This window comes from Triticum dicoccoides, chromosome 1A (genome assembly GCF_002162155.2).
Source record: "Triticum dicoccoides isolate Atlit2015 ecotype Zavitan chromosome 1A, WEW_v2.0, whole genome shotgun sequence".
NCBI classification, from domain to species: domain Eukaryota; kingdom Viridiplantae; phylum Streptophyta; class Magnoliopsida; order Poales; family Poaceae; genus Triticum; species Triticum dicoccoides.
The window spans coordinates 361,562,832-361,576,869 of NC_041380.1; positions in this window are offsets into that span (position 1 = coordinate 361,562,832).

Consider the following 14,038-nt stretch of genomic DNA (forward strand, 5'->3'; position numbering starts at 1 on the left):
ACGTTCATCGCTATCTCCTCCCCCTCCCTCTCACGTCGACCACCATGGCATCGCCCCTCCCAAGCCCTAGGAGCCCCTCGCTGCACCGCGCGGACGGTCACGCGTCGTCGTTCCCTTCCTCGCCGCCACTAGTCGAGGAGGACACGTCGGTGTTCCGCTCCTCGCCGCTACGCGACGCGTCGCTGTTCCGTTCCTCGCCGCCACTAGTCGAGGAGGACGCGTCGGCATTCCGCTCCTCGCCGCGACGCGTCGAGGTGGACGCGTCGGTGTTCCCAATCTCGCCAGCACACGCGCCGGAGGACGCGTCGTCTCCCTGCTACGAGGAGAACGCCGCGCTGCCCGCCGAGCCCCCCGGACTTGAGGAGCTTTGGAAAGAAATGGATGTCGCCTTGTGGGAGGCTTTGCCTCCAGCAGAGCGCGCCAAAATAGAGGCGGAGAAGAAGGCCGAGGAAGAGAAGCGCACCGCGGAACAAGCTGCCTGGGAGGCCTATGTCGTGTCCGAGAGAGTCAAGCAATTGGCTCTTTGGCAGAAGGCTCATGCGAGGGCCGTGAGGGTGGCGGAGGACGCCCGTGCCGACGCCCTGAGTGCAGTCGGGCCCAAGCACCTCATCTATGCTTGGCGGTACATGGACCGGGTGCACGCTTCCAGCGAGGAGGAGTACTTGTTGGCGCCGGATCACCACACCGGTGAGATCACGCTCGCCCACCGGCAAGCCGCCAATCAGCACCTCGTGAGTTGCGAGGCTGAGGAAGAGGCGTTGTGTTGGCGCGCTGGGAAATGGCCGCGCACCAGGGCACTCGTGGCGCGCCGCAAGCGCTCCTGCAAGCGCCGTGGCTTTTAGGAGGAGTATAATTTTTGTTTCGTAAGGCGATCTCATTAGTTTTGGGACGCAAATGATAAATCCCGAACGTTCAGGAATTTTTAGCGTCCTTAATTAAGTATGTAAAAGGGAAAGTTTGGAAACCTTGTGTATTTGTACGCATTTTGCAAGTACGTGCATATAGCACAAACTTTACTATATACTATAGCACTACAGTCTCTCTCGATATATGCTTGCAGACTGTGCTACTTCCTCTGTCCAGGTCAATAAGTCATCTTCGGTTGTGCACCATGACCAAGAAGGAGGGAAGACTTATACACCTAGACGGAGGGAGTACTACTATTACTTATGTACGTGCAAATGCACATTTTAACATTACGATGCGGTTTTTGTAAAAGTAGAAAAACAACACTAGTCAAGCTTGTGAAACGATTCAATGCAAAACAAATGCAAAAATGCTCGTTTGATTGTTTACTTTTAGCTTCCTTCTCTGTGGTTATTTCTCTGTCGTACTTTGTATGGAGTATCTCACTGGTTGGAAAGGCATGCAAATTCCGAAACTGCTTCCTACACCCTGTATCTCACTAGTTGTCGGCGTTGATGTTGTCGCCCATGTCGAGGATGAGGTTGCCGAGGTCGGGGAAGAAGTCGTCATTCGCGAAGTCATCGCTGCCAGCAGTCGCGCGAGTGCGCTCCCCAAAAACATGATCGCCCCTCTCCCATACAGGATCACGAGAGGCGGGGTTCCGGAGGCCTGCTGTCCCTTCTCCCGGTGCACACCGAAAGGAGGGATGGAGAAGACTTTCTTGGTGGCACAATGATCTGGAACGGTGGTGAGAAACTATATAGTGCGGGCCGGGTAGGTCGTGGGAGTATAGCTCTGTCCTCGGCTCGGCTCAATCCCGCAACCCGCGGCGCGTCGTGACGAGGTGTGGCGTGGTGAGGCGAGCGAGGAGGAGGAGCGCGCGTGTAGGTCTCCTCTTCTCATGCTCATAAAGTGGTAGAAGATCTCACCTTATAAAGGCCTACTAGCAAAATTCCAACATCGACCAGGCCATCCATGAAACGGGAGTGGCTGTAGGGGACGTTGTGCCAGTTGAATATGAGCAAGTTACTACGAGATTTAATCCGAATAAGCACAAAATAAATCATGACGGCTATAACAGAGATGAAACTAATCATGTGGACTAGCATAGTAGTAGGATACAGAGTAGAAACATGAATTCTACCACGATTTCGAACAGGAAGGACAGAAACACATACGGTGCAACGGGAGCAGCACCGTTGGTGTTGAGGTTGTCGCCCATGTCCAAACACCATGTAGACACGGTCTTTGAGCATGGTTCGTAGTCATTCCACGCTCGGGCATTGAAGTTTGTAACTATTTTAGATTAGAATATACTACTCCTCCGGTGCTAGTAGTAGAGCAGAGTCCTACTCTACTACTCTACTCAAGCAAGTTAGGGCATAGCATTGTAGGGAGTACCAATACTGTGATCACTCAAGCAAGTTGTCTGGCATCGACATGACCCTACGCTGCTGGTATGTGTCTCGTAAGTCAAGCGGCATGCTGTAGTCATCATCATCTGTCCACTTCCCGCAGCACATATTCGCTTCTCCATCTTTGTCCGCACATAATCTCGTCCAATCTTCCATCCCCGCTAAGGCGCCTCCCCCCCTCGTCCGAAACCCAAGCACTAACAATGGCAGAACCGAGAAGCGTCCACCGAAAGAGTGGCTGGAATTCGCTCCCCACAGAGGTAATCAAGCTCATTGTTTCGCGTGTGGACAATCTGAGTACCATGCCGCTCGCCACGTGCTCGTCGGGGTTGTACCGTTTACTCAAAGCCCTCAGGCCGGAGCTTTTTAAGCCAGCTCCTTGCTTGCTGATGCCGCCTGATCTTCAGAAACGGCGTGTCACGCAGCATAATGATCGTAGGGTGGCGAGCATCAACCCCCTTGACTGCGATCCGATCCCCGTCAGCCTCAACTACATTAACGGTATGTACTGGGTCGGCATGAACACGTCTTGGATGGTGCTCGTCGACGGTCGCGGTAGCTGGATGCTCGTGGAGGTCTACACCCGGCGATTAATCCCCCTTCCTTCGATTAACACTGCACTACTTTGGCACCGCGGCCCAGAATACTTGGAATCTTACAGTAGCCAACATGATACCAAGTTTGATTTGCTCAAGGTTGTAATCTGCCAAGTGCCCACAAGATCTGCGAATTATAAAGACTTCAGGCTAATTGCGTTCTTCAACCGCGGTCTCACCTATCTGACAGGTCACTGCGGTAAGTGGATAAATCTGCACATCCATCGCAGGATCATACATCCTCCATGGTTCTCTGATGCCATTGAACACAAGGGCTTCATTTACGCTGTCGACTCCTTCTATGGCTGGACGTATTGCTGGCCTACTCCAGTCATCGCTACAAATGGCTGTTACAACAGTATGTTACTTTCCTATGATATGATGATGGCTTGCTTATATTACTGTCAACATTTGCTGAAAAAATATTCATGCTCATAACATGTTGTTCTTAAGATTGACTAAACCAAGAGCCCTTTTTTATTTGACTCCAACTTGATATGATGTTGTAGGACGCCTGGTGTCCCTACCCTTCCTAATCCCAGAACCTTTCAAAGAAAAGCGGCATGGCAGTTCCAGGTGGTTCCTAGCTCGATCAGATGACGATGAAAGATTGATGATCGTTCACACGTACCGGACGTGTTGTTTCGCGGAATACAATCACAGTCACTGCAAGGTATTTGAGAAGGATCCCAGCTTCTCTGGGCCTTCAGGAATTTTTGACTGGAGGCTGGTAAGTAGCCTTGATACACGCTCTCTGTTTTTCGGACTGAATTATCCGACTAACCAGGAGATAACCAACGGCAAGGATCATGATGGTAGCGCGGTTTTGTTCATTAGGCAAAACTGTGTGTACACAGCGTACCATGCGTCTCTGCATGCACCATACCATGATATGTGCCGCCGCGCTCTGCAGCCCAAAGTAGGAGAGAGGGTCACAAGTATCAGACTTCGACCTGCTGGCTGGAGTTTCCCCCGTCAGGCACCCATCTGGTTCAAGCCGTCAGCCAATCTCCACAGCTTAATAAATAGTAATGTCTAACTGAGCCAGTTAGTTAGATGCATACACTTGGCATAGTAGGATCTTTATTTAGTTTGATGCATACACTTGTTCTTTTTTGGTAGCCCTTTTGTAATGATGGCTGATGTTTGGTTTGGAAGAGAGAGCTGCATCTTCACTCTTCTGGCCTGCTTACTGCTTCTGTTGCACCCCCAGCCCTGGTTGCTGCTGCTGCTGTTTTCAATGTACAATCAGTAGTATATTTCGTCTATTGGTTGAATAAAATTGTTGTTAGAACGACAAACACAATGTTTTTGAAATCGTTGCACGGTTCGATCCTTTAGTGCCCCGTACCATACGTAGCACATACTATTTATCGTACGGAACACATTTTTTTTGAAACTCGGAACACATTTTCCACTTGTTGATAACATGCAGCCCACTGATGAAGGCCCAATAGAGAAGCCCATAATTAACTAGAAGGGCGGCTCTCACATGAATCCGGCCCAGGTGCATGCTCATGGTCCCCTAAACATAAATAAGTAAATAAATAAATAAATTAATAAATTAATAAAGCTAAATGCTCATGCACCAGTTCGTTGGGAAAATAGGTTGCCCAGTATTTCTTTTTGAAGAATACCCAAGCTAGGCCTATTTGTTTTCCCCGAATTACTGGGCTGCAAATCTTTCAAGACGAGGAGGGATGCATTCCGGCCTGGCTTAAGAGTATGGTCAATGTCTGTTAAAAGTAATATCAAAAGGGGTTGAAAATTCCAAAAAAATTATACCAAATGGGATATAAGTTCCTTTTTTTGTTTTTGTTCTTCAGTGATATCTTATACGTATTTCATTGGATTTAACATGACATAGTACTAATTTATTTTTAAATTTGTTTTAGTATGGCTATTAATTTTTGGATTAAGAATATTTCGTTCCCCAACAAAAATTTGCGAATTTTCAAAATTTCCCACATATTTAGTTAATTTTTTGACCCTGGTACTGACCAGAAAATGGCCAGCAATTCTAAAAATGGAAAACGGGCTGCAATAAGTTCCATATGAATTAAAAAATGAGTAAAAATTATAAAAATAATAGCAAATGGGCTGTACACGCCATAGAGTTCGAGGCTGACTTGTTTACGCAAGGCTTTGTTAGTGAACTCACGATTCTAGCAGCAGTTAGTGTTGGATGTCCATCCAACGGCCGACGTACTTCTTCAATCTCTGATCTGCTCCAGCCGCCTAAATTAGCATCGGCGGCACTGCCTGCTCCCTCCTCTTGTGGCCCGCTATGATGCTGTGCAGGCTTCCCCGGCCCACCCTACTCCCTTCGCTGGCCTGGCCGCACGCAATCAACTGCCTCCTTATTACGCAAAAAAAATGATTCCTCTCACTGACATCTGGGGCGCACCAGTTGGGAGGCTGACCTGTGGGCCTACTAAGTTGACGCGTACGTAGGGCTTGTCAACTTAGTCAACAAACGATTCTAGCAGCAGTAATCGTTGGATTTGAATCGAACGGTCCGCTCTTCTTGCACCAGCCGCCCAAACCAGCGCCGGCGAGACCGCCTGCTCCTGCCTCCAGTGGTCGGCTGTGCTGCCGATGAGGCCTCATTGCCCCCTACTACTCCCACCGCTAGCCAGGCCCTGCGGCAACGGCATCCTCACACTGCAGCCGAACCAGTGAACCCTCGTACTCCTCTCCGCGTGGGCATCCACTGCCGCGTCTTCCCCGGCTCCGTGTCGTCCCCTTCCTAGGCCTCGCCGTCGTCCACCGCCTTGGTGCTCTCGGCGCGGCGTGGTCAACGTGGTCAACGACATTCCACCGGAAGAGTACTGTACGTGGAGAGACTGACAGCTGGGTCCACGGCCACAGCCCAGTTTTTTTGTGATTTGCCAAATAAGTCGCTTTGTCAGGCCTGTTGGGCTACAAATCTTTCAAGACGGGGAGAGCTTTCATTCGGTTGGCCGAGAAAGCCCATCAGTAATGAGAAATGGGCTGTACATTTTTAAAACACATCAAACCGGCAATTAGTTTCAAATATCTTTTTTCATTTCGAGATTTGTAATTACATTAATTTTTATGCATGGAGAATTTGTTGGATTTTATATTGATATACATTTATTTTTAAAATCAGTTTGAATGTGAGTCGAAATTTTGGGATTAAAAACACTTCGGACCGCACCGAAATATGCAAAATTTCGTATAATTTTTTAACTGTGGCCACAATATGGGTTGTAATGCTAACAAAAAGAATATGGGCTCCAAAAACCTTAATAATTAGCAAATGGGCTGTAAATTATTAGAAATAATGGCAGATGGGTTGTATGCTATTTTCCACAGATTTGAGACTTTCCTAAAAAAAGGTTGACGCACAAGCAGTGACTGTTGGATGGCCATCCAACGGCCGTCGTGCTTCTTCAATCTCTGCTCTTCCTGCTCCAGCCGCTCAAACAGGCGTCGGCGGGACTGCCTGCTCCCTCCTCCCCACGGCCGGCTCTGCTGCCGCGCAGGCCTCACCGCCCCACCGTACTCCCATCGCTGGCCTAGCCATCCCTCTACTCACCCACACCTACTGTTATTCTCCGACGACGGTAGACGAATCAGTAAACCCTCGTACAGTCGTACTCCCCTCCGCATGGGAAACAACTGTCGAGTCTTCCCTGCCTCCGTGTCGTTCCCTTCCTAGGCCTCGCCGTCGTCCATCGCCCTGGTGCTCTCGGCGTGGCCTGGTCAACGTGGTCAACGACCGACATGCATCTGAAGTGGACTTTACGTGGAGAGGCCAACAGCTGGGTCCACGGCCGCACGCAAGGAAATGCCTCCTTAATATGCGCAAAATAATGGTTCCTTTACCTGACATCAGGGACCCACCGAAAGGGCCTCTATATTTTGCGAAAAAACGTTACCGCCGCTGACAGCTCGGACCAACCAGCTATATCTTCGCACGCAAGGAAGTGCCTCCTTATTACGCACAAAAAATGAATGCTCCCCCTGTTAGCTGGGACCCAGTATAGTGGCAGGCTGACTTGTGGGCCTACTAAGTTGACGGGGACGGAGGGTTTTGTCAACTTAGTCAATATGCACGGTTCTAGCTCCAGTGACCGTACGATGTCCATCCAACGGTCGTAGTGCTTCTTCAACCTCTGGTCTTCTTGCTCCAGCCGCCCAAACCAGCACCGGTCGTGCCTCGTGCTCCTGCCTCCCGTGGCCGGCTGCGATGTGGTGGAGGCCTCACCGCCCCTACTACTCCCACCGCTGGCCAGGCCATCCCTCTACTCACCCACACCCCCTGTTATTCTGCGGCAACGACAGCCTCACACCGCAGTGAACCAGTGAACCCTTGTACTCCTCTACGCGTGGGCATCCACTACCGCATCTTCCCCAGCTCTGCGTCGTCCCCTTCCTAGGCCTCGCCGTCGTCTACTGCCCTGGTGCTCTCGGCGTGGCGTGGTCAACGTGGTCAAGGAACGGCTTCCATCGGACGTGGACTGTACGTGGAGAGGCTGACAGCGGGGTCCACGGCCGCAGCAAGGAAGTGCCTCCTTATTACGTGCAAAATAATTATTCCTCCACCTGGCAGCGGGACCCACCGGACGGGCCACCATATTTTGCCCCCCTGACTGCTGGGACCCACCAGCTACATCTTCGCACACAAGGAAGTGCCTGACAGTCGGGACCCACCTGGTCGAAGCGTACGTAGCATTGTCATTCTGGTCGCGAACGTGTACGTACATATATACTGGTCGATGTAGAGGCGCGCACGTGTCGTAGTAGAGGCGGCCAGGGTGCAAGAAAGAAAATACGGCCATGTATGTGTATATACGGGCGGGGTCTCAAACGCCTACTCGCGCATACGTACGGCCAGGGCTCGTGTACATGGCTGGGTCGGAACGGGGAAACAGCGTCGTCGTCGTGTTCATGGGGAGGCAATGGAATGTGTCGTGTTCATGGGGAGGCAATGGAATGCGTCGTGTTCATGGGGAGGCAATGGAATGCGTCGTGTTCATCGGGAGGGCTTGGACGGAACAGGCGATGGAAACGAGGCCTGGCGTACCGCAGAACGGAGGAAACGACCTTGTGTTCGATCGGCCACGTTCGAAACGGGATCTTGTTCATCGGGAGGGGTGTGGCGTACCGCAAAACGGAGGAAATGGACCTCCTACGGTCGAAACGGGGGTCCTGTTGATTGGGAGGGGTGTGGCGTACCACAAAACGGAGGAAACGAACTTGTGTTGGAGCCTATGGTCGAAACGGGGGTCCTGTTCATCGGGAGGGGTGTGGCGTACCGCAAAACGGGACTCCACGGGATACTGTTCATCTCCACCGTCGACCCCCTCCAGCCTCCACGAGCTACTGTTCATCCACCATCGACCTCCTCCAGCCTCCACCTGCGACTGTTCATCCACGGGCTCCTGTTCATCCAGCCTCCACCGCGCGCTACTCCACCGGCTACTGTTCAACCAGCCCTCTCCACAGGCTCCTGTTCAACCACCCCTCCACGGGCTACTGTTCATCCTGCCCTCCGCCGTCTACTGTTCATCCTGCCCTCCACGGGGTGGTCCTGTTCATCCAGCCCTCCACGAGGTCCTGTTCATCCAGTCCCAACCGGCTCGATCGATCGGGGTCCTGTTCATCTAGAGGCAACACCACGGGGTCCTGTTCATCCACCCCCACCGGGAACTGTTCATCCAAACCCCCCACAACGCTCACTATTCATCCAGAGGCAGCATCGATCGGCTTCAGTTAGCAGCAGTAGCGAAGGAATCGCTCGATCGGGTTCAGTTAACAGCCATCGATCGATCGCTCGGGTTCGGTAACGCGTAGTCTGCAGTGCAATCGCTCGGGTTCAGTTAGAGCCCAACGCCTCGCTCGGGTTCAATTAGAGCCAACGCCTCACACACACGCACGTACGTGTACGAGAGAAACGCGCATCGCTCGGCCCCCGACCTCCCACCGTAACCGGGAACTCCCCGAAATTTTCCTCGCCCTCGCTTCTACCACGGTTTTTCCATCATGGACGGCCCAAAGAATGTCATGCAGCTGCATCTCCGGCCCGCCCAGGACGAAAAGCCCATTTTCTATCATGATTTTTTGTCATAGAAATAGGATCCCACCACATCTCTGATGATACCGGGGTTTGTCACAATTATCGTCATAGAAGTGTCATATGTATGACAGAAAAAAAATTCGTTCGGCCCAAAATGTCACGGATGTGTCTTTTTTTGTAGTGTCCCATTCCCTTGCATCTCTAATGCTATCACAGGTACATGTCCATGGGAGAATCCCTTGGTTCTCATAGTCTGCATTCATTTGCAGAGTTCTTACAGCGTCACATAAATTCTCCTAAAGCCAGTTCTTGTCTGACCAGTAAATGGAAGACTTCGACAGTGTTGAAGCCTTTCAGTCTAAACTTCATGACAACTTAAAAATCAGTCAGGAAGGGCGGCAGACAACGCCGTGGAAACACTGCTAAGGACCTGCCATCGGATCTCTATGAGTTATACAAGTCAGATCCAGAAGAAACCTACGGAGAAAGCAAGAACCAAATCCAATGGATTCGAAGACATTGGGCAGAGGAATGGTTCAAGTGCAGATTCGTCACCAAGGAGTATGCTGAGAAGAATGCCTTAAAGGGCCCCTGGGGAGATATAATATACAAAGGTCTTCAGCCCAAGTCGAAGTCCGAAGCTATTGCTCAAGGCTTCTACCCCTGCATGATTCGTGGACCTCAGCCTGCTAATGCCGACCCATCCTCTGTGTTATGGTGTCATGAAGATAATCTGTTCAAGCGCAACTATCAGGCTACAAAGAACTCGGCCAAGGAAAACAAGAAGTCTTTGGGATTAGACTTCAACCCAGGCCCCTCTGCACCACGAGCCGACGGCACACGCGAAGCTGAACCCAATCTTATTGGGCCCTTCTACAACTTAGAAGGTCTCATCACTCACATTCAGGTTCAAGGGGCAGCCGTGGACCACTCTGCAGATGACACTGATTCTGACGAAGCACCTGCACCACCGAAGCCTATGAAGAAAAAGAAACCAAAGGCTTCAAAGCCCTCTTCTGCACCAAAGGTCTCAAGGGCGAAGCCTCTGGCCACTGCACCTCCTGAAGTCAGTGTGCAGTCTGAAGATCTCTCACGCATCTCCAAGTCTGACAAGTTGAAAAAGCCCATGCAACCCACTGGTCAAGCACAGACTCCTGCCGCTGTTTTGAGAAACGAGAATGACGCCATTGATCTGTCTAGCGACGACGATCTTGGCGATGATGCTCTAGAGCAATTGATAAAGAGCAAGCAAGAGGCGGAAATCTTCAATGATCTTCCTCTCTTTGATGTGGAGATCCTATACAAGTTTATTGATGAGTGGTTTGAGAGCCCAGATGTCAGTTTTGATAATTTTCAGCTTCCAATTGGGCTCAGCGTCTCCTTCCACGGAGCCATTGCTCCTGAGCTGGCTCTTGCCTAGAAGATTGTTGAGCTGAAGCACAAGATTGACTATGAAAAGGCTCAGTTCAAGAAGCACATGGCCAAGCTCAATGTTGAAGACATTCAAAACTTCAAGGTCATGATGCATGAGCTCAAGGAGGCATTCCACAAGAAACGAGAAGAAGCAAAAGGTTCTCGTGAGCGCATGAAGAATCTTGCTGCCAAATGTGTTCAAGGCTACAATGAAGCTGAAAAGCGCAAGGCTTTGGGGCGACCAGGCATCGACCCCAGAATGGCTGCCAAGAAGAAGAAGAAGCCAGCTGTGGCAGAACCAGAAGCATCAAGGTAGGAAGAACCTCGCATTGTCTTCCTAGCCAGTATGACATGCTCGAAGCCTAAGGTCCCCACAGTGGCTTCAGAATTCAAAAAAACTAGAGCAGCTGAAGTCGAAGCCAGAAAACGCAAGACCAAAGCCACTACTAATGATGCTCCCCCAACCAAGAAAAGGAAAACAAAGAAGAGAGACCGGGCTGCTTCCACAGAGCCCCTTCTTGTCGAGCCAATTTCTGTTGCTCGTCCTGCGTCTGAACATCGTGAATGTTGTCTGGTAGTTCATGAGCCTGCTTCCACAGAGGCTCCTGAATCTGAAGAGAATCCAGCTGTTGACCCCACCACAGCTGAAGACATTGGTCCTCACGACAATTTTGAAGATGATGAAGTCCTTCCTCAGATCGAGCACAATTTGGTATCATCGCCTGTTCTCACGAACAATGAACTCATCAGCATTGGTCGTCCATTGACGCCAATTGCTTAGGATGACTCATGGGCTGATCACCCTCGAGAATCCCCTCGTGCTGAAGAAACACTAGTCACTCCCCCACCACAGGTCACCACTCCGGTGATTGACAGTGAAGACTTTGAGGCCCAACCAACTCCATCTCCACAGGCGTCGCCAGCATTTCGCAGGCTTCGCAAAGGACCAAGGCCACAGGTCACATTGTCAAGTGTTCCAGAAGGAGAAGAGCGCCAATCCGTTTCATGCGAAGTCTTTCTTGAAGCCTCTCCTACTGTGAACATCCCTGAATCTGAAGCCAAAGCGGCTGAAGATATTCCGGCTGCATTAGCCGATGAAGAAGAAGAACCACGTGATGAAGAAAGAGTTGCTACACCCCCTTCCAACCCTGAAGTTGTTCTCGAGGAGAACGTGTCCGACCCTCCAGCTCCTGAAGTGGAGGTTACCAATACTGAGGCGTCCACCAACATCAACACTGAAGCCAATGATGTTGTCATGGCTGAAGCTAATGTGGCGCCTGAAGCTAATGTGGTGCCAGAAGTGAATGCACCTGAAGCCAATGCAGCACCAGAAGCAAATCCGCTGCCTGAAGCCAATGCCTCTGCTCCTGTACCTCCTCCAAGTCCACACACCATCGAGCAAGCATATGATCGTGGACAGCTTGTTATCGTCCGCTGGCCAATCCTGGTTCCCCCGCCTGCTCCCGGACCTCAGTTTGCCTATCATGTGGAGCACAGGCCTCAGGTCCAGAAGCCAAAGCCAAGGCTACCACGATTTCCAGGTACTGCAACTTCACCAGGATCATTTAATCTGAATGGATTCAAGGCACACAACACATTCTTCGACAGTGACAAGAACCCCTACACAAGGCCAAGAATCTCTTCGGACCAATTCTGGAGTTATCAGCAGCGAAGCTATTATTCATGCATCTTGTACAATTAGGGACGCATCTTCCCTCATATGCATCTTGATTGTGAAGCCATTGCTGGACTACCATGCCTTGAAGAAGCCCTTGACTGCTTCCGTGATGCGGGTCTGCTCAACTTTGTGACTGCAAAGGAACACTAGAATGAAGAACTTCTGCTTCAATTCTATGCTACCCTCCACATTCGTGGATACAACAGGGATCCGAAGACTTGGATCCTTGAGTGGATGACAGGAGATGTTCATCATGAAGCTAAAGCTCAAGACATCATTGAGCTCACAGCCGTGCCCACTCCTGGTGAATACTATGAACCAGGTTGTCAACAACACCAGAATGCTTTGGAGAGCATTTTTCAGAAGCCAGAACCCAACATGAGCCAAATGCTAAGCATGATGAAGCCTCTGCCACGCGACGCTGAATAACCAACAGAATTCTTTGTCAAAGACCTAGAGTATCTGCCACGTACCATTTACCATATCATCAGGAAAACTCTATGGCCTGTCAAAGGACATTCATCTGCAGCGAAACTTGAAGGAGCAATGAAGACTTTGGTTTTCTATATCTTCAAGGGCGTCAGCTTCAATGCTCAGGACTTCTTCATCCGGAAGTTAGCTGCATCTGGCTCCGACATCTTTGGTCTGAAGGTCTACGCTCCATGGGTAATGCGCCTTATCAAGCTTCACTCTGCCTTCAACTATCAGCCGTCTGCGCGCAATCATCTTGTATTCTTGCCAGAGGTTGATCTGTCTGTTGAAGCTATTTACCCAGAGCCTACTAAGGATTCAATCTATCTTCACAACGTTGATCGTCAAAGCTTCACCCAACCCATTGAAGGAGTTCAGGCAGTCTCTCGTGTTTATCCCTTGGCTGGTAACACACGTGCCCCTCGCGCCCAAACTGACGCAACTAGAAGCACCATATCCCAAAGGCCTCGGAAGCGATCTCGTGTTCTCAATGACCGAGAGCTTCTCGTCGCGCTACATCAGAAACAGGATAAGCATCATGACTGGCTTAAGCGTCAGATGCAAAGCCTCTTGGTGGACGTCAATCACATTCGCAATCTTGCCACCAAGAATGCCTTTGTTACACATGAAACCTGACGGAGGTCTTGGAAGAGTTTGACCTTGCTCACTGCTGAAGAAGATCTTCAAGACGATGGCTTCACAGGAAGACAAGTTTGACTCCACTCCTCCAAGGAATGCTCACTTGCGTCGGACTCCCTCACTTGAAGACTCTGACTATTCGTCCTCAGCTGCGACGGTGAATGCCAGAGTCATCGATGACCAAGATGATGCCACTTCACCACCTCCAACTTCAGCGCGTGTCGACACTGCACCGAGTTCTTGTGCACCACCGGACCTCAACGACGACCCTGCTGCTTCGCCTGCACCTCATGGGAACGAGTAGAAGCTCTATGTCTTCAAACCTTTTTGGTCCTTACTAACAAAAGGGGGAGAAGCATATGAGTTGATAGTCTTCAAGCGGGTCCATATGTGTGGTTGCTTTACTTTTTGCTACATTTGCAAAGTGCTTACAACTCTCGCTTTTGAAACATTTGGTTCATTTTTGAGTTGTAACACTTAAACTTGATGGTCGTCTGCTACTTTTTTGACACTATGTGATGCGATGATAAATTCCGCATGTGCGACGATAAATTCCGCACGAAGTCATTTGGCAAGCGTCCATTTTCCATTATGCATGTCATTATCTTCGATATATCCTTTCATGCATGATGAATTGTCTTCATAAGTAAAAGAGGAGCTCCGCAAGTACAACCTGCCTTGTGCATTTGTATTCAAAAGCAAATACTTATATTCACATCTTCAGGGGAGCCTTTCTGCTACTTACGAAGACAATACTTAAATCCTTTACAATTTCACATACCTTTATCCCCGTTGAAAACTTCAACCAGTTTGTCATCAATCACCAAAAAGGGGGAGATTGTAAGTGCATCTAGTGCCACCCCTAGTTGGTTTT